Source organism: Microtus oregoni, unplaced genomic scaffold (genome assembly GCF_018167655.1).
Source record: "Microtus oregoni isolate MIOR12 unplaced genomic scaffold, Mior012 000000F_ref0000247, whole genome shotgun sequence".
Lineage (NCBI taxonomy): Eukaryota > Metazoa > Chordata > Mammalia > Rodentia > Cricetidae > Microtus > Microtus oregoni.
The window spans coordinates 33,363,340-33,386,211 of NW_024543059.1; the positions used below are offsets into that span (position 1 = coordinate 33,363,340).

The 22,872-nt window shown below is 52.7% G+C and overlaps 18 non-coding genes across 18 annotated transcripts; all 18 read right to left on the reverse strand.

Annotated features, from left to right (window-relative positions):
* Positions 1-518: 518 nt before the first annotated feature.
* On the reverse strand, positions 519-612 carry LOC121454390. The gene has a single exon (XR_005975229.1). It is a non-coding gene; the product is annotated as a small nucleolar RNA SNORD116 (small nucleolar RNA).
* Positions 613-1,761: 1,149 nt separating this feature from the next.
* LOC121454395 lies at positions 1,762-1,855 on the reverse strand. The gene has a single exon (XR_005975230.1). It is a non-coding gene; the product is annotated as a small nucleolar RNA SNORD116 (small nucleolar RNA).
* A 1,153-nt stretch (positions 1,856-3,008) lies between these two features.
* On the reverse strand, positions 3,009-3,102 carry LOC121454397. Its single transcript, XR_005975231.1, has one exon. It is a non-coding gene; the product is annotated as a small nucleolar RNA SNORD116 (small nucleolar RNA).
* Positions 3,103-4,251: 1,149 nt separating this feature from the next.
* LOC121454405 lies at positions 4,252-4,345 on the reverse strand. Its single transcript, XR_005975233.1, has one exon. It is a non-coding gene; the product is annotated as a small nucleolar RNA SNORD116 (small nucleolar RNA).
* Positions 4,346-5,494: 1,149 nt separating this feature from the next.
* On the reverse strand, positions 5,495-5,588 carry LOC121454411. The gene has a single exon (XR_005975234.1). It is a non-coding gene; the product is annotated as a small nucleolar RNA SNORD116 (small nucleolar RNA).
* Positions 5,589-6,745: 1,157 nt separating this feature from the next.
* LOC121454416 lies at positions 6,746-6,839 on the reverse strand. The gene has a single exon (XR_005975235.1). It is a non-coding gene; the product is annotated as a small nucleolar RNA SNORD116 (small nucleolar RNA).
* Positions 6,840-7,988: 1,149 nt separating this feature from the next.
* Positions 7,989-8,082, reverse strand: LOC121454420. The gene has a single exon (XR_005975236.1). It is a non-coding gene; the product is annotated as a small nucleolar RNA SNORD116 (small nucleolar RNA).
* A 1,149-nt stretch (positions 8,083-9,231) lies between these two features.
* Positions 9,232-9,325, reverse strand: LOC121454426. The gene has a single exon (XR_005975237.1). It is a non-coding gene; the product is annotated as a small nucleolar RNA SNORD116 (small nucleolar RNA).
* Positions 9,326-10,478: 1,153 nt separating this feature from the next.
* LOC121454432 lies at positions 10,479-10,572 on the reverse strand. Its single transcript, XR_005975238.1, has one exon. It is a non-coding gene; the product is annotated as a small nucleolar RNA SNORD116 (small nucleolar RNA).
* Positions 10,573-11,721: 1,149 nt separating this feature from the next.
* LOC121454438 lies at positions 11,722-11,815 on the reverse strand. The gene has a single exon (XR_005975239.1). It is a non-coding gene; the product is annotated as a small nucleolar RNA SNORD116 (small nucleolar RNA).
* Positions 11,816-12,964: 1,149 nt separating this feature from the next.
* Positions 12,965-13,058, reverse strand: LOC121454451. Its single transcript, XR_005975241.1, has one exon. It is a non-coding gene; the product is annotated as a small nucleolar RNA SNORD116 (small nucleolar RNA).
* A 1,153-nt stretch (positions 13,059-14,211) lies between these two features.
* Positions 14,212-14,305, reverse strand: LOC121454456. Its single transcript, XR_005975242.1, has one exon. It is a non-coding gene; the product is annotated as a small nucleolar RNA SNORD116 (small nucleolar RNA).
* A 1,149-nt stretch (positions 14,306-15,454) lies between these two features.
* LOC121454459 lies at positions 15,455-15,548 on the reverse strand. The gene has a single exon (XR_005975243.1). It is a non-coding gene; the product is annotated as a small nucleolar RNA SNORD116 (small nucleolar RNA).
* Positions 15,549-16,697: 1,149 nt separating this feature from the next.
* On the reverse strand, positions 16,698-16,791 carry LOC121454460. The gene has a single exon (XR_005975244.1). It is a non-coding gene; the product is annotated as a small nucleolar RNA SNORD116 (small nucleolar RNA).
* A 1,149-nt stretch (positions 16,792-17,940) lies between these two features.
* Positions 17,941-18,034, reverse strand: LOC121454461. The gene has a single exon (XR_005975245.1). It is a non-coding gene; the product is annotated as a small nucleolar RNA SNORD116 (small nucleolar RNA).
* Positions 18,035-19,179: 1,145 nt separating this feature from the next.
* LOC121454464 lies at positions 19,180-19,273 on the reverse strand. Its single transcript, XR_005975246.1, has one exon. It is a non-coding gene; the product is annotated as a small nucleolar RNA SNORD116 (small nucleolar RNA).
* Positions 19,274-20,419: 1,146 nt separating this feature from the next.
* LOC121454471 lies at positions 20,420-20,513 on the reverse strand. The gene has a single exon (XR_005975248.1). It is a non-coding gene; the product is annotated as a small nucleolar RNA SNORD116 (small nucleolar RNA).
* Positions 20,514-21,662: 1,149 nt separating this feature from the next.
* On the reverse strand, positions 21,663-21,756 carry LOC121454476. The gene has a single exon (XR_005975249.1). It is a non-coding gene; the product is annotated as a small nucleolar RNA SNORD116 (small nucleolar RNA).
* Positions 21,757-22,872: the final 1,116 nt, after the last annotated feature.

Sequence of the window (22,872 nt, forward strand, 5' to 3'; positions counted from 1 at the left end):
GCCTTGAAGGTGATATTTGGCCCTCTCTGCAGCCATTCAACTAATATCTGTAAGCCCAACACATCCAGCTACTGCAACACCAGCAAGCACTATCTTACTCAAAATAAATGAATGAATGGATAGATACATAAATAAATAAATAAATAAATAAATAAATAAATATCATCGGAGGCTGCTCTGAATAAAGTCAGCACAGAAACCAGCTCACTGGATTAATGAACAAAGACACGCCCACCTGGCAGTCTCAAGATCAAGGCTCAGGACTCAGCTCTCTTTGGACATGTTCCCTGAGCAAACCATGCCTCCTATTCCCTGAGCAGGTCTGACAAACTGACAGCCAGGGCTACTGGCACCTGCAAACCTCTCTCTTGCTAATGCAAATGTCAAAGTGCACTAAGCCTTCCCCACAGGACTTCACTCTAAGAGATGCTATGCCACTGCTGGAGGTGGGCAGGAGCAGGGGAGTGGTTGGCATTCCCGTATCCTACTCCCAGAGGACCTGGGTGACCCAAGGAGCAGGACCTCAGTCTCGATGAGAGCGGTGGTACTGAGTTTTCACTCATTTTGTTCAGCTTTTCCAAGGAATGATTGACTGGGAATCATCATCGATCCAAGCACGCTGGAGTGGCCTGGCCCAGAGACTTTCAGAGGTAGGTCTCCTCTCAAGCCAGGGTGGGTGTTGGGGAGTGCGAGAACTGCCCAGACGTGCCCCATCTGGGAAAGGGAGGTTGCAATGGGTCCATGCATGGAAGGCAGGAGCACCTTGAGGACCTAAGTCTGCTACAGGCAGGTGCAGACTGGTCTGGAGGCACGAATGGGCACAGCTCGCAGCACCACCAAGACCCGACAATCGTCAGCTCGTGCTTCCAATTCATGTCATGCTTACCTTGGTCCTCGGGCCTTCTGCTGCAAGCAAGTCACCAACACCAGTGGACAACAGTGCAATAGGCTCAGGCTGCTGCCATCAGCCCTAGGCATGGCCTGGGGTGTTGGGCCATTCTGTCTGCCCTGTGGTCGTGCGTGCCACAGAAGCAACACTGTAAAGACATAAAAGCACAGGCCCTCGTTACAGTGGGAGCCATGAAACTGGCTCTGGGAGGGCTTGAGCTGGTGGGTCTCAGTGGGATGATCGGGCAACAAGTGTTCTGCCAGCTCCCCTGCTCTGTCCAAACCCTCAAGCATGGTTTGTCAGATGGCTGACAGCAAACTATTCAAGTCTCAGGGCTTGGCCTGAGCCTGGCACGCTCCGTGGCCTTGAAGGTGATATTTGGCCCTCTCTGCAGCCATTCAACTAATATCTGTAAGCCCAACACATCCAGCTACTGCAACACCAGCAAGCACTCTCTTACTCAAAATAAATGAATGAATGGATAGATACATAAGTAAATGAATAAATAAATAAATATCATCGGAGGCTGCTCTGAATAAAGTCAGCCCGGAAACCAGCTCACTGGATTGATGAACAAGGACACGCCCAACTGGCAGTCTCAAGATCAAGGCTCAGGACTCAGCTCTCTTTGGACATGTTCCCTGAGCAAACCATGCCTCCTATTCCCTGAGCAGGTCTGACAAACTGACAGCCAGGGCTACTGGCACCTGCAAACCTCTCTCTTGCTAATGCAAATGTCAAAGTGCACTAAGCCTTCCCCACAGGACTTCACTCTAAGAGATGCTATGCCACTGCTGGAGGTGGGCAGGAGCAGGGGAGTGGTTGGCATTCCCGTATCCTACTCCCAGAGGACCTGGGTGACCCAAGGTGCAGGACCTCAGTCTCGATGAGAGCGGTGGTACTGAGTTTTCACTCATTTTGTTCAGCTTTTCCAAGGAATGATTGACTGGGAATCATCATCGATCCAAGCACGCTGGAGTGGCCTGGCCCAGAGACTTTCAGAAGTAGGTCTCCTCTCAAGCCAGGGTGGGTGTTGGGGAGTGCGAGAACTGCCCAGACGTGCCCCATCTGGGAAAGGGAGGTTGCAATTGGTCCATGCATGGAAGGCAGGAGCACCTTGAGGACCTAAGTCTGCTACAGGCAGGTGCAGACTGGTCTGGAGGCACGAATGGGCACACCTCGCAGCACCAACAAGACCCGACAATCGTCAGCTCGTGCATCCAATTCATGTCATGCTTACCTTGGTCCTCGGGCCTTCTGCTGCAAGTCACCAACACCAGTGGGCAACAGTGCGATAGGCTCAGGCTGCTGCCATCAGCCGTAGGCATGGCCTGGGGTGTTGGGCCATTCTGTCTGCCCTGTGGCCATTGGTGCCACAGATGCAACACTGTGAAGACATAAAAGCACAGGCCCTCGATACAGTAAAAGGCGTGAAACTGGCTCTGGGAGGGCTTGAGCTGGTGGGTCTCAGTGGGATGATCGGGCAACAAGTGTTCTGCCAGCTCCACTGCTCTGCCCAAACCCTCCAGCATGGTTTGCCAGATGGCTGACAGCAAACTATTCAAGTCTCAGGGCTTGGCCTGAGCCTGGCACCATCCGTGGCCTTGAAGGTGATATTTGGCCCTCTCTGCAGCCATTCAACTAATATCTGTAAGCCCAACACATCCAGCTACTGCAACACCAGCAAGCACTATCTTACTCAAAATAAATGAATGAATGGATAGATACATAAATAAATAAATAAATAAATAAATAAATAAATATCATCGGAGGCTGCTCTGAATAAAGTCAGCACAGAAACCAGCTCACTGGATTAATGAACAAAGACACGCCCACCTGGCAGTCTCAAGATCAAGGCTCAGGACTCAGCTCTCTTTGGACATGTTCCCTGAGCAAACCATGCCTCCTATTCCCTGAGCAGGTCTGACAAACTGACAGCCAGGGCTACTGGCACCTGCAAACCTCTCTCTTGCTAATGCAAATGTCAAAGTGCACTAAGCCTTCCCCACAGGACTTCACTCTAAGAGATGCTATGCCACTGCTGGAGGTGGGCAGGAGCAGGGGAGTGGTTGGCATTCCCGTATCCTACTCCCAGAGGACCTGGGTGACCCAAGGTGCAGGACCTCAGTCTCGATGAGAGCGGTGGTACTGAGTTTTCACTCATTTTGTTCAGCTTTTCCAAGGAATGATTGACTGGGAATCATCATCGATCCAAGCACGCTGGAGTGGCCTGGCCCAGAGACTTTCAGAGGTAGGATTCCTCTCAAGCCAGGGTGGGTGTTGGGGAGTGCGAGAACTGCCCAGACGTGCCCCATCTGGGAAAGGGAGGTTGCAATGGGTCCATGCATGGAAGGCAGGAGCACCTTGAGGACATAAGTCTGCTACAGGCAGGTGCAGACTGGTCTGGAGGCACGAATGGGCACACCTCGCAGCACCACCAAGACCCGACAATCGTCAGCTCGTGCTTCCAATTCATGTCATGCTTAACTTGGTCCTCGGGCCTTCTGCTGCAAGCAAGTCACCAACACCAGTGGACAACAGTGCAATAGGCTCAGGCTGCTGCCATCAGCCCTAGGCATGGCCTGGGGTGTTGGGCCATTCTGTCTGCCCTGTGGCCGTGCGTGCCACAGAAGCAACACTGTAAAGACATAAAAGCACAGGCCCTCGTTACAGTGGGAGCCATGAAACTGGCTCTGGGAGGGCTTGAGCTGGTGGGTCTCAGTGGGATGATCGGGCAACAAGTGTTCTGCCAGCTCCCCTGCTCTGTCCAAACCCTCAAGCATGGTTTGCCAGATGGCTGACAGCAAACTATTCAAGTCTCAGGGCTTGGCCTGAGCCTGGCACGCTCCGTGGCCTTGAAGGTGATATTTGGCCCTCTCTGCAGCCATTCAACTAATATCTGTAAGCCCAACACATCCAGCTACTGCAACACCAGCAAGCACTCTCTTACTCAAAATAAATGAATGAATGGATAGATACATAAGTAAATGAATAAATAAATAAATATCATCGGAGGCTGCTCTGAATAAAGTCAGCCCGGAAACCAGCTCACTGGATTGATGAACAAGGACACGCCCAACTGGCAGTCTCAAGATCAAGGCTCAGGACTCAGCTCTCTTTGGACATGTTCCCTGAGCAAACCATGCCTCCTATTCCCTGAGCAGGTCTGACAAACTGACAGCCAGGGCTACTGGCACCTGCAAACCTCTCTCTTGCTAATGCAAATGTCAAAGTGCACTAAGCCTTCCCCACAGGACTTCACTCTAAGAGATGCTATGCCACTGCTGGAGGTCGGCAGGAGCAGGGGAGTGGTTGGCATTCCCGTATCCTACTCCCAGAGGACCTGGGTGACCCAAGGTGCAGGACCTCAGTCTCGATGAGAGCGGTGGTACTGAGTTTTCACTCATTTTGTTCAGCTTTTCCAAGGAATGATTGACTGGGAATCATCATCGATCCAAGCACGCTGGAGTGGCCTGGCCCAGAGACTTTCAGAGGTAGGTCTCCTCTCAAGCCAGGGTGGGTGTTGGGGAGTGCGAGAACTGCCCAGACGTGCCCCATCTGGGAAAGGGAGGTTGCAATGGGTCCATGCATGGAAGGCAGGAGCACCTTGAGGACCTAAGTCTGCTACAGGCAGGTGCAGACTGGTCTGGAGGCACGAATGGGCACAGCTCGCAGCACCACCAAGACCCGACAATCGTCAGCTCGTGCTTCCAATTCATGTCATGCTTACCTTGGTCCTCGGGCCTTCTGCTGCAAGCAAGTCACCAACACCAGTGGACAACAGTGCAATAGGCTCAGGCTGCTGCCATCAGCCCTAGGCATGGCCTGGGGTGTTGGGCCATTCTGTCTGCCCTGTGGCCGTGCGTGCCACAGAAGCAACACTGTAAAGACATAAAAGCACAGGCCCTCGTTACAGTGGGAGCCATGAAACTGGCTCTGGGAGGGCTTGAGCTGGTGGGTCTCAGTGGGATGATCGGGCAACAAGTGTTCTGCCAGCTCCCCTGCTCTGTCCAAACCCTCAAGCATGGTTTGCCAGATGGCTGACAGCAAACTATTCAAGTCTCAGGGCTTGGCCTGAGCCTGGCACGCTCCGTGGCCTTGAAGGTGATATTTGGCCCTCTCTGCAGCCATTCAACTAATATCTGTAAGCCCAACACATCCAGCTACTGCAACACCAGCAAGCACTCTCTTACTCAAAATAAATGAATGAATGGATAGATACATAAGTAAATGAATAAATAAATAAATATCATCGGAGGCTGCTCTGAATAAAGTCAGCCCGGAAACCAGCTCACTGGATTGATGAACAAGGACACGCCCAACTGGCAGTCTCAAGATCAAGGCTCAGGACTCAGCTCTCTTTGGACATGTTCCCTGAGCAAACCATGCCTCCTATTCCCTGAGCAGGTCTGACAAACTGACAGCCAGGGCTACTGGCACCTGCAAACCTCTCTCTTGCTAATGCAAATGTCAAAGTGCACTAAGCCTTCCCCACAGGACTTCACTCTAAGAGATGCTATGCCACTGCTGGAGGTGGGCAGGAGCAGGGGAGTGGTTGGCATTCCCGTATCCTACTCCCAGAGGACCTGGGTGACCCAAGGTGCAGGACCTCAGTCTCGATGAGAGCGGTGGTACTGAGTTTTCACTCATTTTGTTCAGCTTTTCCAAGGAATGATTGACTGGGAATCATCATCGATCCAAGCACGCTGGAGTGGCCTGGCCCAGAGACTTTCAGAAGTAGGTCTCCTCTCAAGCCAGGGTGGGTGTTGGGGAGTGCGAGAACTGCCCAGACGTGCCCCATCTGGGAAAGGGAGGTTGCAATTGGTCCATGCATGGAAGGCAGGAGCACCTTGAGGACCTAAGTCTGCTACAGGCAGGTGCAGACTGGTCTGGAGGCACGAATGGGCACACCTCGCAGCACCAACAAGACCCGACAATCGTCAGCTCGTGCATCCAATTCATGTCATGCTTACCTTGGTCCTCGGGCCTTCTGCTGCAAGTCACCAACACCAGTGGGCAACAGTGCGATAGGCTCAGGCTGCTGCCATCAGCCGTAGGCATGGCCTGGGGTGTTGGGCCATTCTGTCTGCCCTGTGGCCATTGGTGCCACAGATGCAACACTGTGAAGACATAAAAGCACAGGCCCTCGATACAGTAAAAGGCGTGAAACTGGCTCTGGGAGGGCTTGAGCTGGTGGGTCTCAGTGGGATGATCGGGCAACAAGTGTTCTGCCAGCTCCACTGCTCTGCCCAAACCCTCCAGCATGGTTTGCCAGATGGCTGACAGCAAACTATTCAAGTCTCAGGGCTTGGCCTGAGCCTGGCACCATCCGTGGCCTTGAAGGTGATATTTGGCCCTCTCTGCAGCCATTCAACTAATATCTGTAAGCCCAACACATCCAGCTACTGCAACACCAGCAAGCACTATCTTACTCAAAATAAATGAATGAATGGATAGATACATAAATAAATAAATAAATAAATAAATAAATAAATAAATATCATCGGAGGCTGCTCTGAATAAAGTCAGCACAGAAACCAGCTCACTGGATTAATGAACAAAGACACGCCCACCTGGCAGTCTCAAGATCAAGGCTCAGGACTCAGCTCTCTTTGGACATGTTCCCTGAGCAAACCATGCCTCCTATTCCCTGAGCAGGTCTGACAAACTGACAGCCAGGGCTACTGGCACCTGCAAACCTCTCTCTTGCTAATGCAAATGTCAAAGTGCACTAAGCCTTCCCCACAGGACTTCACTCTAAGAGATGCTATGCCACTGCTGGAGGTGGGCAGGAGCAGGGGAGTGGTTGGCATTCCCGTATCCTACTCCCAGAGGACCTGGGTGACCCAAGGAGCAGGACCTCAGTCTCGATGAGAGCGGTGGTACTGAGTTTTCACTCATTTTGTTCAGCTTTTCCAAGGAATGATTGACTGGGAATCATCATCGATCCAAGCACGCTGGAGTGGCCTGGCCCAGAGACTTTCAGAGGTAGGTCTCCTCTCAAGCCAGGGTGGGTGTTGGGGAGTGCGAGAACTGCCCAGACGTGCCCCATCTGGGAAAGGGAGGTTGCAATGGGTCCATGCATGGAAGGCAGGAGCACCTTGAGGACATAAGTCTGCTACAGGCAGGTGCAGACTGGTCTGGAGGCACGAATGGGCACAGCTCGCAGCACCACCAAGACCCGACAATCGTCAGCTCGTGCTTCCAATTCATGTCATGCTTAACTTGGTCCTCGGGCCTTCTGCTGCAAGCAAGTCACCAACACCAGTGGACAACAGTGCAATAGGCTCAGGCTGCTGCCATCAGCCCTAGGCATGGCCTGGGGTGTTGGGCCATTCTGTCTGCCCTGTGGCCGTGCGTGCCACAGAAGCAACACTGTAAAGACATAAAAGCACAGGCCCTCGTTACAGTGGGAGCCATGAAACTGGCTCTGGGAGGGCTTGAGCTGGTGGGTCTCAGTGGGATGATCGGGCAACAAGTGTTCTGCCAGCTCCCCTGCTCTGTCCAAACCCTCAAGCATGGTTTGCCAGATGGCTGACAGCAAACTATTCAAGTCTCAGGGCTTGGCCTGAGCCTGGCACGCTCCGTGGCCTTGAAGGTGATATTTGGCCCTCTCTGCAGCCATTCAACTAATATCTGTAAGCCCAACACATCCAGCTACTGCAACACCAGCAAGCACTCTCTTACTCAAAATAAATGAATGAATGGATAGATACATAAGTAAATGAATAAATAAATAAATATCATCGGAGGCTGCTCTGAATAAAGTCAGCCCGGAAACCAGCTCACTGGATTGATGAACAAGGACACGCCCAACTGGCAGTCTCAAGATCAAGGCTCAGGACTCAGCTCTCTTTGGACATGTTCCCTGAGCAAACCATGCCTCCTATTCCCTGAGCAGGTCTGACAAACTGACAGCCAGGGCTACTGGCACCTGCAAACCTCTCTCTTGCTAATGCAAATGTCAAAGTGCACTAAGCCTTCCCCACAGGACTTCACTCTAAGAGATGCTATGCCACTGCTGGAGGTCGGCAGGAGCAGGGGAGTGGTTGGCATTCCCGTATCCTACTCCCAGAGGACCTGGGTGACCCAAGGTGCAGGACCTCAGTCTCGATGAGAGCGGTGGTACTGAGTTTTCACTCATTTTGTTCAGCTTTTCCAAGGAATGATTGACTGGGAATCATCATCGATCCAAGCACGCTGGAGTGGCCTGGCCCAGAGACTTTCAGAGGTAGGTCTCCTCTCAAGCCAGGGTGGGTGTTGGGGAGTGCGAGAACTGCCCAGACGTGCCCCATCTGGGAAAGGGAGGTTGCAATGGGTCCATGCATGGAAGGCAGGAGCACCTTGAGGACCTAAGTCTGCTACAGGCAGGTGCAGACTGGTCTGGAGGCACGAATGGGCACAGCTCGCAGCACCACCAAGACCCGACAATCGTCAGCTCGTGCTTCCAATTCATGTCATGCTTACCTTGGTCCTCGGGCCTTCTGCTGCAAGCAAGTCACCAACACCAGTGGACAACAGTGCAATAGGCTCAGGCTGCTGCCATCAGCCCTAGGCATGGCCTGGGGTGTTGGGCCATTCTGTCTGCCCTGTGGCCGTGCGTGCCACAGAAGCAACACTGTAAAGACATAAAAGCACAGGCCCTCGTTACAGTGGGAGCCATGAAACTGGCTCTGGGAGGGCTTGAGCTGGTGGGTCTCAGTGGGATGATCGGGCAACAAGTGTTCTGCCAGCTCCCCTGCTCTGTCCAAACCCTCAAGCATGGTTTGCCAGATGGCTGACAGCAAACTATTCAAGTCTCAGGGCTTGGCCTGAGCCTGGCACGCTCCGTGGCCTTGAAGGTGATATTTGGCCCTCTCTGCAGCCATTCAACTAATATCTGTAAGCCCAACACATCCAGCTACTGCAACACCAGCAAGCACTCTCTTACTCAAAATAAATGAATGAATGGATAGATACATAAGTAAATGAATAAATAAATAAATATCATCGGAGGCTGCTCTGAATAAAGTCAGCCCGGAAACCAGCTCACTGGATTGATGAACAAGGACACGCCCAACTGGCAGTCTCAAGATCAAGGCTCAGGACTCAGCTCTCTTTGGACATGTTCCCTGAGCAAACCATGCCTCCTATTCCCTGAGCAGGTCTGACAAACTGACAGCCAGGGCTACTGGCACCTGCAAACCTCTCTCTTGCTAATGCAAATGTCAAAGTGCACTAAGCCTTCCCCACAGGACTTCACTCTAAGAGATGCTATGCCACTGCTGGAGGTGGGCAGGAGCAGGGGAGTGGTTGGCATTCCCGTATCCTACTCCCAGAGGACCTGGGTGACCCAAGGTGCAGGACCTCAGTCTCGATGAGAGCGGTGGTACTGAGTTTTCACTCATTTTGTTCAGCTTTTCCAAGGAATGATTGACTGGGAATCATCATCGATCCAAGCACGCTGGAGTGGCCTGGCCCAGAGACTTTCAGAGGTAGGTCTCCTCTCAAGCCAGGGTGGGTGTTGGGGAGTGCGAGAACTGCCCAGACGTGCCCCATCTGGGAAAGGGAGGTTGCAATGGGTCCATGCATGGAAGGCAGGAGCACCTTGAGGACCTAAGTCTGCTACAGGCAGGTGCAGACTGGTCTGGAGGCACGAATGGGCACAGCTCGCAGCACCACCAAGACCCGACAATCGTCAGCTCGTGCTTCCAATTCATGTCATGCTTACCTTGGTCCTTGGGCCTTCTGCTGCAAGCAAGTCACCAACACCAGTGGACAACAGTGCAATAGGCTCAGGCTGCTGCCATCAGCCGTAGGCATGGCCTGGGGTGTTGGGCCATTCTGTCTGCCCTGTGGCCATTGGTGCCACAGATGCAACACTGTGAAGACATAAAAGCACAGGCCCTCGATACAGTAAAAGGCGTGAAACTGGCTCTGGGAGGGCTTGAGCTGGTGGGTCTCAGTGGGATGATCGGGCAACAAGTGTTCTGCCAGCTCCACTGCTCTGCCCAAACCCTCCAGCATGGTTTGCCAGATGGCTGACAGCAAACTATTCAAGTCTCAGGGCTTGGCCTGAGCCTGGCACCATCCGTGGCCTTGAAGGTGATATTTGGCCCTCTCTGCAGCCATTCAACTAATATCTGTAAGCCCAACACATCCAGCTACTGCAACACCAGCAAGCACTATCTTACTCAAAATAAATGAATGAATGGATAGATACATAAATAAATAAATAAATAAATAAATAAATATCATCGGAGGCTGCTCTGAATAAAGTCAGCACAGAAACCAGCTCACTGGATTAATGAACAAAGACACGCCCACCTGGCAGTCTCAAGATCAAGGCTCAGGACTCAGCTCTCTTTGGACATGTTCCCTGAGCAAACCATGCCTCCTATTCCCTGAGCAGGTCTGACAAACTGACAGCCAGGGCTACTGGCACCTGCAAACCTCTCTCTTGCTAATGCAAATGTCAAAGTGCACTAAGCCTTCCCCACAGGACTTCACTCTAAGAGATGCTATGCCACTGCTGGAGGTGGGCAGGAGCAGGGGAGTGGTTGGCATTCCCGTATCCTACTCCCAGAGGACCTGGGTGACCCAAGGAGCAGGACCTCAGTCTCGATGAGAGCGGTGGTACTGAGTTTTCACTCATTTTGTTCAGCTTTTCCAAGGAATGATTGACTGGGAATCATCATCGATCCAAGCACGCTGGAGTGGCCTGGCCCAGAGACTTTCAGAGGTAGGTCTCCTCTCAAGCCAGGGTGGGTGTTGGGGAGTGCGAGAACTGCCCAGACGTGCCCCATCTGGGAAAGGGAGGTTGCAATGGGTCCATGCATGGAAGGCAGGAGCACCTTGAGGACATAAGTCTGCTACAGGCAGGTGCAGACTGGTCTGGAGGCACGAATGGGCACAGCTCGCAGCACCACCAAGACCCGACAATCGTCAGCTCGTGCTTCCAATTCATGTCATGCTTAACTTGGTCCTCGGGCCTTCTGCTGCAAGCAAGTCACCAACACCAGTGGACAACAGTGCAATAGGCTCAGGCTGCTGCCATCAGCCCTAGGCATGGCCTGGGGTGTTGGGCCATTCTGTCTGCCCTGTGGCCGTGCGTGCCACAGAAGCAACACTGTAAAGACATAAAAGCACAGGCCCTCGTTACAGTGGGAGCCATGAAACTGGCTCTGGGAGGGCTTGAGCTGGTGGGTCTCAGTGGGATGATCGGGCAACAAGTGTTCTGCCAGCTCCCCTGCTCTGTCCAAACCCTCAAGCATGGTTTGCCAGATGGCTGACAGCAAACTATTCAAGTCTCAGGGCTTGGCCTGAGCCTGGCACGCTCCGTGGCCTTGAAGGTGATATTTGGCCCTCTCTGCAGCCATTCAACTAATATCTGTAAGCCCAACACATCCAGCTACTGCAACACCAGCAAGCACTCTCTTACTCAAAATAAATGAATGAATGGATAGATACATAAGTAAATGAATAAATAAATAAATATCATCGGAGGCTGCTCTGAATAAAGTCAGCCCGGAAACCAGCTCACTGGATTGATGAACAAGGACACGCCCAACTGGCAGTCTCAAGATCAAGGCTCAGGACTCAGCTCTCTTTGGACATGTTCCCTGAGCAAACCATGCCTCCTATTCCCTGAGCAGGTCTGACAAACTGACAGCCAGGGCTACTGGCACCTGCAAACCTCTCTCTTGCTAATGCAAATGTCAAAGTGCACTAAGCCTTCCCCACAGGACTTCACTCTAAGAGATGCTATGCCACTGCTGGAGGTCGGCAGGAGCAGGGGAGTGGTTGGCATTCCCGTATCCTACTCCCAGAGGACCTGGGTGACCCAAGGTGCAGGACCTCAGTCTCGATGAGAGCGGTGGTACTGAGTTTTCACTCATTTTGTTCAGCTTTTCCAAGGAATGATTGACTGGGAATCATCATCGATCCAAGCACGCTGGAGTGGCCTGGCCCAGAGACTTTCAGAGGTAGGTCTCCTCTCAAGCCAGGGTGGGTGTTGGGGAGTGCGAGAACTGCCCAGACGTGCCCCATCTGGGAAAGGGAGGTTGCAATGGGTCCATGCATGGAAGGCAGGAGCACCTTGAGGACCTAAGTCTGCTACAGGCAGGTGCAGACTGGTCTGGAGGCACGAATGGGCACAGCTCGCAGCACCACCAAGACCCGACAATCGTCAGCTCGTGCTTCCAATTCATGTCATGCTTACCTTGGTCCTCGGGCCTTCTGCTGCAAGCAAGTCACCAACACCAGTGGACAACAGTGCAATAGGCTCAGGCTGCTGCCATCAGCCCTAGGCATGGCCTGGGGTGTTGGGCCATTCTGTCTGCCCTGTGGCCGTGCGTGCCACAGAAGCAACACTGTAAAGACATAAAAGCACAGGCCCTCGTTACAGTGGGAGCCATGAAACTGGCTCTGGGAGGGCTTGAGCTGGTGGGTCTCAGTGGGATGATCGGGCAACAAGTGTTCTGCCAGCTCCCCTGCTCTGTCCAAACCCTCAAGCATGGTTTGCCAGATGGCTGACAGCAAACTATTCAAGTCTCAGGGCTTGGCCTGAGCCTGGCACGCTCCGTGGCCTTGAAGGTGATATTTGGCCCTCTCTGCAGCCATTCAACTAATATCTGTAAGCCCAACACATCCAGCTACTGCAACACCAGCAAGCACTCTCTTACTCAAAATAAATGAATGAATGGATAGATACATAAGTAAATGAATAAATAAATAAATATCATCGGAGGCTGCTCTGAATAAAGTCAGCCCGGAAACCAGCTCACTGGATTGATGAACAAGGACACGCCCAACTGGCAGTCTCAAGATCAAGGCTCAGGACTCAGCTCTCTTTGGACATGTTCCCTGAGCAAACCATGCCTCCTATTCCCTGAGCAGGTCTGACAAACTGACAGCCAGGGCTACTGGCACCTGCAAACCTCTCTCTTGCTAATGCAAATGTCAAAGTGCACTAAGCCTTCCCCACAGGACTTCACTCTAAGAGATGCTATGCCACTGCTGGAGGTGGGCAGGAGCAGGGGAGTGGTTGGCATTCCCGTATCCTACTCCCAGAGGACCTGGGTGACCCAAGGTGCAGGACCTCAGTCTCGATGAGAGCGGTGGTACTGAGTTTTCACTCATTTTGTTCAGCTTTTCCAAGGAATGATTGACTGGGAATCATCATCGATCCAAGCACGCTGGAGTGGCCTGGCCCAGAGACTTTCAGAGGTAGGTCTCCTCTCAAGCCAGGGTGGGTGTTGGGGAGTGCGAGAACTGCCCAGACGTGCCCCATCTGGGAAAGGGAGGTTGCAATGGGTCCATGCATGGAAGGCAGGAGCACCTTGAGGACCTAAGTCTGCTACAGGCAGGTGCAGACTGGTCTGGAGGCACGAATGGGCACAGCTCGCAGCACCACCAAGACCCGACAATCGTCAGCTCGTGCTTCCAATTCATGTCATGCTTACCTTGGTCCTTGGGCCTTCTGCTGCAAGCAAGTCACCAACACCAGTGGACAACAGTGCAATAGGCTCAGGCTGCTGCCATCAGCCGTAGGCATGGCCTGGGGTGTTGGGCCATTCTGTCTGCCCTGTGGCCATTGGTGCCACAGATGCAACACTGTGAAGACATAAAAGCACAGGCCCTCGATACAGTAAAAGGCGTGAAACTGGCTCTGGGAGGGCTTGAGCTGGTGGGTCTCAGTGGGATGATCGGGCAACAAGTGTTCTGCCAGCTCCACTGCTCTGCCCAAACCCTCCAGCATGGTTTGCCAGATGGCTGACAGCAAACTATTCAAGTCTCAGGGCTTGGCCTGAGCCTGGCACCATCCGTGGCCTTGAAGGTGATATTTGGCCCTCTCTGCAGCCATTCAACTAATATCTGTAAGCCCAACACATCCAGCTACTGCAACACCAGCAAGCACTATCTTACTCAAAATAAATGAATGAATGGATAGATACATAAATAAATAAATAAATAAATAAATAAATATCATCGGAGGCTGCTCTGAATAAAGTCAGCACAGAAACCAGCTCACTGGATTAATGAACAAAGACACGCCCACCTGGCAGTCTCAAGATCAAGGCTCAGGACTCAGCTCTCTTTGGACATGTTCCCTGAGCAAACCATGCCTCCTATTCCCTGAGCAGGTCTGACAAACTGACAGCCAGGGCTACTGGCACCTGCAAACCTCTCTCTTGCTAATGCAAATGTCAAAGTGCACTAAGCCTTCCCCACAGGACTTCACTCTAAGAGATGCTATGCCACTGCTGGAGGTGGGCAGGAGCAGGGGAGTGGTTGGCATTCCCGTATCCTACTCCCAGAGGACCTGGGTGACCCAAGGAGCAGGACCTCAGTCTCGATGAGAGCGGTGGTACTGAGTTTTCACTCATTTTGTTCAGCTTTTCCAAGGAATGATTGACTGGGAATCATCATCGATCCAAGCACGCTGGAGTGGCCTGGCCCAGAGACTTTCAGAGGTAGGTCTCCTCTCAAGCCAGGGTGGGTGTTGGGGAGTGCGAGAACTGCCCAGACGTGCCCCATCTGGGAAAGGGAGGTTGCAATGGGTCCATGCATGGAAGGCAGGAGCACCTTGAGGACATAAGTCTGCTACAGGCAGGTGCAGACTGGTCTGGAGGCACGAATGGGCACAGCTCGCAGCACCACCAAGACCCGACAATCGTCAGCTCGTGCTTCCAATTCATGTCATGCTTAACTTGGTCCTCGGGCCTTCTGCTGCAAGCAAGTCACCAACACCAGTGGACAACAGTGCAATAGGCTCAGGCTGCTGCCATCAGCCCTAGGCATGGCCTGGGGTGTTGGGCCATTCTGTCTGCCCTGTGGCCGTGCGTGCCACAGAAGCAACACTGTAAAGACATAAAAGCACAGGCCCTCGTTACAGTGGGAGCCATGAAACTGGCTCTGGGAGGGCTTGAGCTGGTGGGTCTCAGTGGGATGATCGGGCAACAAGTGTTCTGCCAGCTCCCCTGCTCTGTCCAAACCCTCAAGCATGGTTTGCCAGATGGCTGACAGCAAACTATTCAAGTCTCAGGGCTTGGCCTGAGCCTGGCACGCTCCGTGGCCTTGAAGGTGATATTTGGCCCTCTCTGCAGCCATTCAACTAATATCTGTAAGCCCAACACATCCAGCTACTGCAACACCAGCAAGCACTCTCTTACTCAAAATAAATGAATGAATGGATAGATACATAAGTAAATGAATAAATAAATAAATATCATCGGAGGCTGCTCTGAATAAAGTCAGCCCGGAAACCAGCTCACTGGATTGATGAACAAGGACACGCCCAACTGGCAGTCTCAAGATCAAGGCTCAGGACTCAGCTCTCTTTGGACATGTTCCCTGAGCAAACCATGCCTCCTATTCCCTGAGCAGGTCTGACAAACTGACAGCCAGGGCTACTGGCACCTGCAAACCTCTCTCTTGCTAATGCAAATGTCAAAGTGCACTAAGCCTTCCCCACAGGACTTCACTCTAAGAGATGCTATGCCACTGCTGGAGGTCGGCAGGAGCAGGGGAGTGGTTGGCATTCCCGTATCCTACTCCCAGAGGACCTGGGTGACCCAAGGTGCAGGACCTCAGTCTCGATGAGAGCGGTGGTACTGAGTTTTCACTCATTTTGTTCAGCTTTTCCAAGGAATGATTGACTGGGAATCATCATCGATCCAAGCACGCTGGAGTGGCCTGGCCCAGAGACTTTCAGAGGTAGGTCTCCTCTCAAGCCAGGGTGGGTGTTGGGGAGTGCGAGAACTGCCCAGACGTGCCCCATCTGGGAAAGGGAGGTTGCAATGGGTCCATGCATGGAAGGCAGGAGCACCTTGAGGACCTAAGTCTGCTACAGGCAGGTGCAGACTGGTCTGGAGGCACGAATGGGCACAGCTCGCAGCACCACCAAGACCCGACAATCGTCAGCTCGTGCTTCCAATTCATGTCATGCTTACCTTGGTCCTCGGGCCTTCTGCTGCAAGCAAGTCACCAACACCAGTGGACAACAGTGCAATAGGCTCAGGCTGCTGCCATCAGCCCTAGGCATGGCCTGGGGTGTTGGGCCATTCTGTCTGCCCTGTGGCCGTGCGTGCCACAGAAGCAACACTGTAAAGACATAAAAGCACAGGCCCTCGTTACAGTGGGAGCCATGAAACTGGCTCTGGGAGGGCTTGAGCTGGTGGGTCTCAGTGGGATGATCGGGCAACAAGTGTTCTGCCAGCTCCCCTGCTCTGTCCAAACCCTCAAGCATGGTTTGCCAGATGGCTGACAGCAAACTATTCAAGTCTCAGGGCTTGGCCTGAGCCTGGCACGCTCCGTGGCCTTGAAGGTGATATTTGGCCCTCTCTGCAGCCATTCAACTAATATCTGTAAGCCCAACACATCCAGCTACTGCAACACCAGCAAGCACTCTCTTACTCAAAATAAATGAATGAATGGATAGATACATAAGTAAATGAATAAATAAATAAATATCATCGGAGGCTGCTCTGAATAAAGTCAGCCCGGAAACCAGCTCACTGGATTGATGAACAAGGACACGCCCAACTGGCAGTCTCAAGATCAAGGCTCAGGACTCAGCTCTCTTTGGACATGTTCCCTGAGCAAACCATGCCTCCTATTCCCTGAGCAGGTCTGACAAACTGACAGCCAGGGCTACTGGCACCTGCAAACCTCTCTCTTGCTAATGCAAATGTCAAAGTGCACTAAGCCTTCCCCACAGGACTTCACTCTAAGAGATGCTATGCCACTGCTGGAGGTGGGCAGGAGCAGGGGAGTGGTTGGCATTCCCGTATCCTACTCCCAGAGGACCTGGGTGACCCAAGGTGCAGGACCTCAGTCTCGATGAGAGCGGTGGTACTGAGTTTTCACTCATTTTGTTCAGCTTTTCCAAGGAATGATTGACTGGGAATCATCATCGATCCAAGCACGCTGGAGTGGCCTGGCCCAGAGACTTTCAGAGGTAGGTCTCCTCTCAAGCCAGGGTGGGTGTTGGGGAGTGCGAGAACTGCCCAGACGTGCCCCATCTGGGAAAGGGAGGTTGCAATGGGTCCATGCATGGAAGGCAGGAGCACCTTGAGGACCTAAGTCTGCTACAGGCAGGTGCAGACTGGTCTGGAGGCACGAATGGGCACAGCTCGCAGCACCACCAAGACCCGACAATCGTCAGCTCGTGCTTCCAATTCATGTCATGCTTACCTTGGTCCTCGGGCCTTCTGCTGCAAGCAAGTCACCAACACCAGTGGACAACAGTGCAATAGGCTCAGGCTGCTGCCATCAGCCCTAGGCATGGCCTGGGGTGTTGGGCCATTCTGTCTGCCCTGTGGCCGTGCGTGCCACAGAAGCAACACTGTAAAGACATAAAAGCACAGGCCCTCGTTACAGTGGGAGCCATGAAACTGGCTCTGGGAGGGCTTGAGCTGGTGGGTCTCAGTGGGATGATCGGGCAACAAGTGTTCTGCCAGCTCCCCTGCTCTGTCCAAACCCTCAAGCATGGTTTGCCAGATGGCTGACAGCAAACTATTCAAGTCTCAGGGCTTGGCCTGAGCCTGGCACGCTCCGTGGCCTTGAAGGTGATATTTGGCCCTCTCTGCAGCCATTCAACTAATATCTGTAAGCCCAACACATCCAGCTACTGCAACACCAGCAAGCACTCTCTTACTCAAAATAAATGAATGAATGGATAGATACATAAGTAAATGAATAAATAAATAAATATCATCGGAGGCTGCTCTGAATAAAGTCAGCCCGGAAACCAGCTCACTGGATTGATGAACAAGGACACGCCCAACTGGCAGTCTCAAGATCAAGGCTCAGGACTCAGCTCTCTTTGGACATGTTCCCTGAGCAAACCATGCCTCCTATTCCCTGAGCAGGTCTGACAAACTGACAGCCAGGGCTACTGGCACCTGCAAACCTCTCTCTTGCTAATGCAAATGTCAAAGTGCACTAAGCCTTCCCCACAGGACTTCACTCTAAGAGATGCTATGCCACTGCTGGAGGTCGGCAGGAGCAGGGGAGTGGTTGGCATTCCCGTATCCTACTCCCAGAGGACCTGGGTGACCCAAGGTGCAGGACCTCAGTCTCGATGAGAGCGGTGGTACTGAGTTTTCACTCATTTTGTTCAGCTTTTCCAAGGAATGATTGACTGGGAATCATCATCGATCCAAGCACGCTGGAGTGGCCTGGCCCAGAGACTTTCAGAAGTAGGTCTCCTCTCAAGCCAGGGTGGGTGTTGGGGAGTGCGAGAACTGCCCAGACGTGCCCCATCTGGGAAAGGGAGGTTGCAATTGGTCCATGCATGGAAGGCAGGAGCACCTTGAGGACCTAAGTCTGCTACAGGCAGGTGCAGACTGGTCTGGAGGCACGAATGGGCACACCTCGCAGCACCAACAAGACCCGACAATCGTCAGCTCGTGCATCCAATTCATGTCATGCTTACCTTGGTCCTCGGGCCTTCTGCTGCAAGTCACCAACACCAGTGGGCAACAGTGCGATAGGCTCAGGCTGCTGCCATCAGCCGTAGGCATGGCCTGGGGTGTTGGGCCATTCTGTCTGCCCTGTGGCCATTGGTGCCACAGAAGCAACACTGTGAAGACATAAAAGCACAGGCCCTCGATACAGTGGGAGGCATGAAACTGGCTCTGGGAGGGCTTGAGCTGGTGGGTCTCAGTGGGATGATCGGGCAACAAGTGTTCTGCCAGCTCCCCTGCTCTGTCCAAACCCTCAAGCATGGTTTGCCAGATGGCTGACAGCAAACTATTCAAGTCTCAGGGCTTGGCCTGAGCCTGGCACCATCCGTGGCCTTGAAGGTGATATTTGGCCCTCTCTGCAGCCATTCAACTAATATCTGTAAGCCCAACACATCCAGCTACTGCAACACCAGCAAGCACTCTCTTACTCAAAATAAATGAATGAATGGATAGATACATAAGTAAATGAATAAATAAATAAATATCATCGGAGGCTGCTCTGAATAAAGTCAGCCCGGAAACCAGCTCACTGGATTGATGAACAAGGACACGCCCAACTGGCAGTCTCAAGATCAAGGCTCAGGACTCAGCTCTCTTTGGACATGTTCCCTGAGCAAACCATGCCTCCTATTCCCTGAGCAGGTCTGACAAACTGACAGCCAGGGCTACTGGCACCTGCAAACCTCTCTCTTGCTAATGCAAATGTCAAAGTGCACTAAGCCTTCCCCACAGGACTTCACTCTAAGAGATGCTATGCCACTGCTGGAGGTGGGCAGGAGCAGGGGAGTGGTTGGCATTCCCGTATCCTACTCCCAGAGGACCTGGGTGACCCAAGGAGCAGGACCTCAGTCTCGATGAGAGCGGTGGTACTGAGTTTTCACTCATTTTGTTCAGCTTTTCCAAGGAATGATTGACTGGGAATCATCATCGATCCAAGCACGCTGGAGTGGCCTGGCCCAGAGACTTTCAGAGGTAGGTCTCCTCTCAAGCCAGGGTGGGTGTTGGGGAGTGCGAGAACTGCCCAGACGTGCCCCATCTGGGAAAGGGAGGTTGCAATTGGTCCATGCATGGAAGGCAGGAGCACCTTGAGGACCTAAGTCTGCTACAGGCAGGTGCAGACTGGTCTGGAGGCACGAATGGGCACACCTCGCAGCACCAACAAGACCCGACAATCGTCAGCTCGTGCATCCAATTCATGTCATGCTTACCTTGGTCCTCGGGCCTTCTGCTGCAAGTCACCAACACCAGTGGGCAACAGTGCGATTGGCTCAGGCTGCTGCCATCAGCCGTAGGCATGGCCTGGGGTGTTGGGCCATTCTGTCTGCCCTGTGGCCATTGGTGCCACAGATGCAACACTGTGAAGACATAAAAGCACAGGCCCTCGATACAGTAAAAGGCGTGAAACTGGCTCTGGGAGGGCTTGAGCTGGTGGGTCTCAGTGGGATGATCGGGCAACAAGTGTTCTGCCAGCTCCACTGCTCTGCCCAAACCCTCCAGCATGGTTTGCCAGATGGCTGACAGCAAACTATTCAAGTCTCAGGGCTTGGCCTGAGCCTGGCACCATCCGTGGCCTTGAAGGTGATATTTGGCCCTCTCTGCAGCCATTCAACTAATATCTGTAAGCCCAACACATCCAGCTACTGCAACACCAGCAAGCACTATCTTACTCAAAATAAATGAATGAATGGATAGATACATAAATAAATAAATAAATAAATAAATATCAACGGAGGCTGCTCTGAATAAAGTCAGCACAGAAACCAGCTCACTGGATTAATGAACAAAGACACGCCCCACCTGGCAGTCTCAAGATCAAGGCTCAGGACTCAGCTCTCTTTGGACATGTTCCCTGAGCAAACCATGCCTCCTATTCCCTGAGCAGGTCTGACAAACTGACAGCCAGGGCTACTGGCACCTGCAAACCTCTCTCTTGCTAATGCAAATGTCAAAGTGCACTAAGCCTTCCCCACAGGACTTCACTCTAAGAGATGCTATGCCACTGCTGGAGGTGGGCAGGAGCAGGGGAGTGGTTGGCATTCCCGTATCCTACTCCCAGAGGACCTGGGTGACCCAAGGAGCAGGACCTCAGTCTCGATGAGAGCGGTGGTACTGAGTTTTCACTCATTTTGTTCAGCTTTTCCAAGGAATGATTGACTGGGAATCATCATCGATCCAAGCACGCTGGAGTGGCCTGGCCCAGAGACTTTCAGAGGTAGGTCTCCTCTCAAGCCAGGGTGGGTGTTGGGGAGTGCGAGAACTGCCCAGACGTGCCCCATCTGGGAAAGGGAGGTTGCAATGGGTCCATGCATGGAAGGCAGGAGCACCTTGAGGACCTAAGTCTGCTACAGGCAGGTGCAGACTGGTCTGGAGGCACGAATGGGCACACCTCGCAGCACCACCAAGACCCGACAATCGTCAGCTCGTGCTTCCAATTCATGTCATGCTTACCTTGGTCCTCGGGCCTTCTGCTGCAAGCAAGTCACCAACACCAGTGGACAACAGTGCAATAGGCTCAGGCTGCTGCCATCAGCCCTAGGCATGGCCTGGGGTGTTGGGCCATTCTGTCTGCCCTGTGGCCGTGCGTGCCACAGAAGCAACACTGTAAAGACATAAAAGCACAGGCCCTCGTTACAGTGGGAGCCATGAAACTGGCTCTGGGAGGGCTTGAGCTGGTGGGTCTCAGTGGGATGATCGGGCAACAAGTGTTCTGCCAGCTCCACTGCTCTGCCCAAACCCTCCAGCATGGTTTGCCAGATGGCTGACAGCAAACTATTCAAGTCTCAGGGCTTGGCCTGAGCCTGGCACCATCCGTGGCCTTGAAGGTGATATTTGGCCCTCTCTGCAGCCATTCAACTAATATCTGTAAGCCCAACACATCCAGCTACTGCAACACCAGCAAGCACTATCTTACTCAAAATAAATGAATGAATGGATAGATACATAAATAAATAAATAAATAAATAAATATCAACGGAGGCTGCTCTGAATAAAGTCAGCACAGAAACCAGCTCACTGGATTAATGAACAAAGACACGCCCCACTGGCAGTCTCAAGATCAAGGCTCAGGACTCAGCTCTCTTTGGACATGTTCCCTGAGCAAACCATGCCTCCTATTCCCTGAGCAGGTCTGACAAACTGACAGCCAGGGCTACTGGCACCTGCAAACCTCTCTCTTGCTAATGCAAATGTCAAAGTGCACTAAGCCTTCCCCACAGGACTTCACTCTAAGAGATGCTATGCCACTGCTGGAGGTGGGCAGGAGCAGGGGAGTGGTTGGCATTCCCGTATCCTACTCCCAGAGGACCTGGGTGACCCAAGGAGCAGGACCTCAGTCTCGATGAGAGCGGTGGTACTGAGTTTTCACTCATTTTGTTCAGCTTTTCCAAGGAATGATTGACTGGGAATCATCATCGATCCAAGCACGCTGGAGTGGCCTGGCCCAGAGACTTTCAGAGGTAGGTCTCCTCTCAAGCCAGGGTGGGTGTTGGGGAGTGCGAGAACTGCCCAGACGTGCCCCATCTGGGAAAGGGAGGTTGCAATGGGTCCATGCATGGAAGGCAGGAGCACCTTGAGGACATAAGTCTGCTACAGGCAGGTGCAGACTGGTCTGGAGGCACGAATGGGCACAGCTCGCAGCACCACCAAGACCCGACAATCATCAGCTCGTGCTTCCAATTCATGTCATGCTTAACTTGGTCCTCGGGCCTTCTGCTGCAAGCAAGTCACCAACACCAGTGGACAACAGTGCAATAGGCTCAGGCTGCTGCCATCAGCCCTAGGCATGGCCTGGGGTGTTGGGCCATTCTGTCTGCCCTGTGGCCGTTGCGTGCCACAGAAGCAACACTGTAAAGACATAAAAGCACAGGCCCTCGTTACAGTGGGAGCCATGAAACTGGCTCTGGGAGGGCTTGAGCTGGTGGGTCTCAGTGGGATGATCGGGCAACAAGTGTTCTGCCAGCTCCCCTGCTCTGTCCAAACCCTCAAGCATGGTTTGCCAGATGGCTGACAGCAAACTATTCAAGTCTCAGGGCTTGGCCTGAGCCTGGCACGCTCCGTGGCCTTGAAGGTGATATTTGGCCCTCTCTGCAGCCATTCAACTAATATCTGTAAGCCCAACACATCCAGCTACTGCAACACCAGCAAGCACTCTCTTACTCAAAATAAATGAATGAATGGATAGATACATAAGTAAATGAATAAATAAATAAATATCATCGGAGGCTGCTCTGAATAAAGTCAGCCCGGAAACCAGCTCACTGGATTGATGAACAAGGACACGCCCAACTGGCAGTCTCAAGATCAAGGCTCAGGACTCAGCTCTCTTTGGACATGTTCCCTGAGCAAACCATGCCTCCTATTCCCTGAGCAGGTCTGACAAACTGACAGCCAGGGCTACTGGCACCTGCAAACCTCTCTCTTGCTAATGCAAATGTCAAAGTGCACTAAGCCTTCCCCACAGGACTTCACTCTAAGAGATGCTATGCCACTGCTGGAGGTGGGCAGGAGCAGGGGAGTGGTTGGCATTCCCGTATC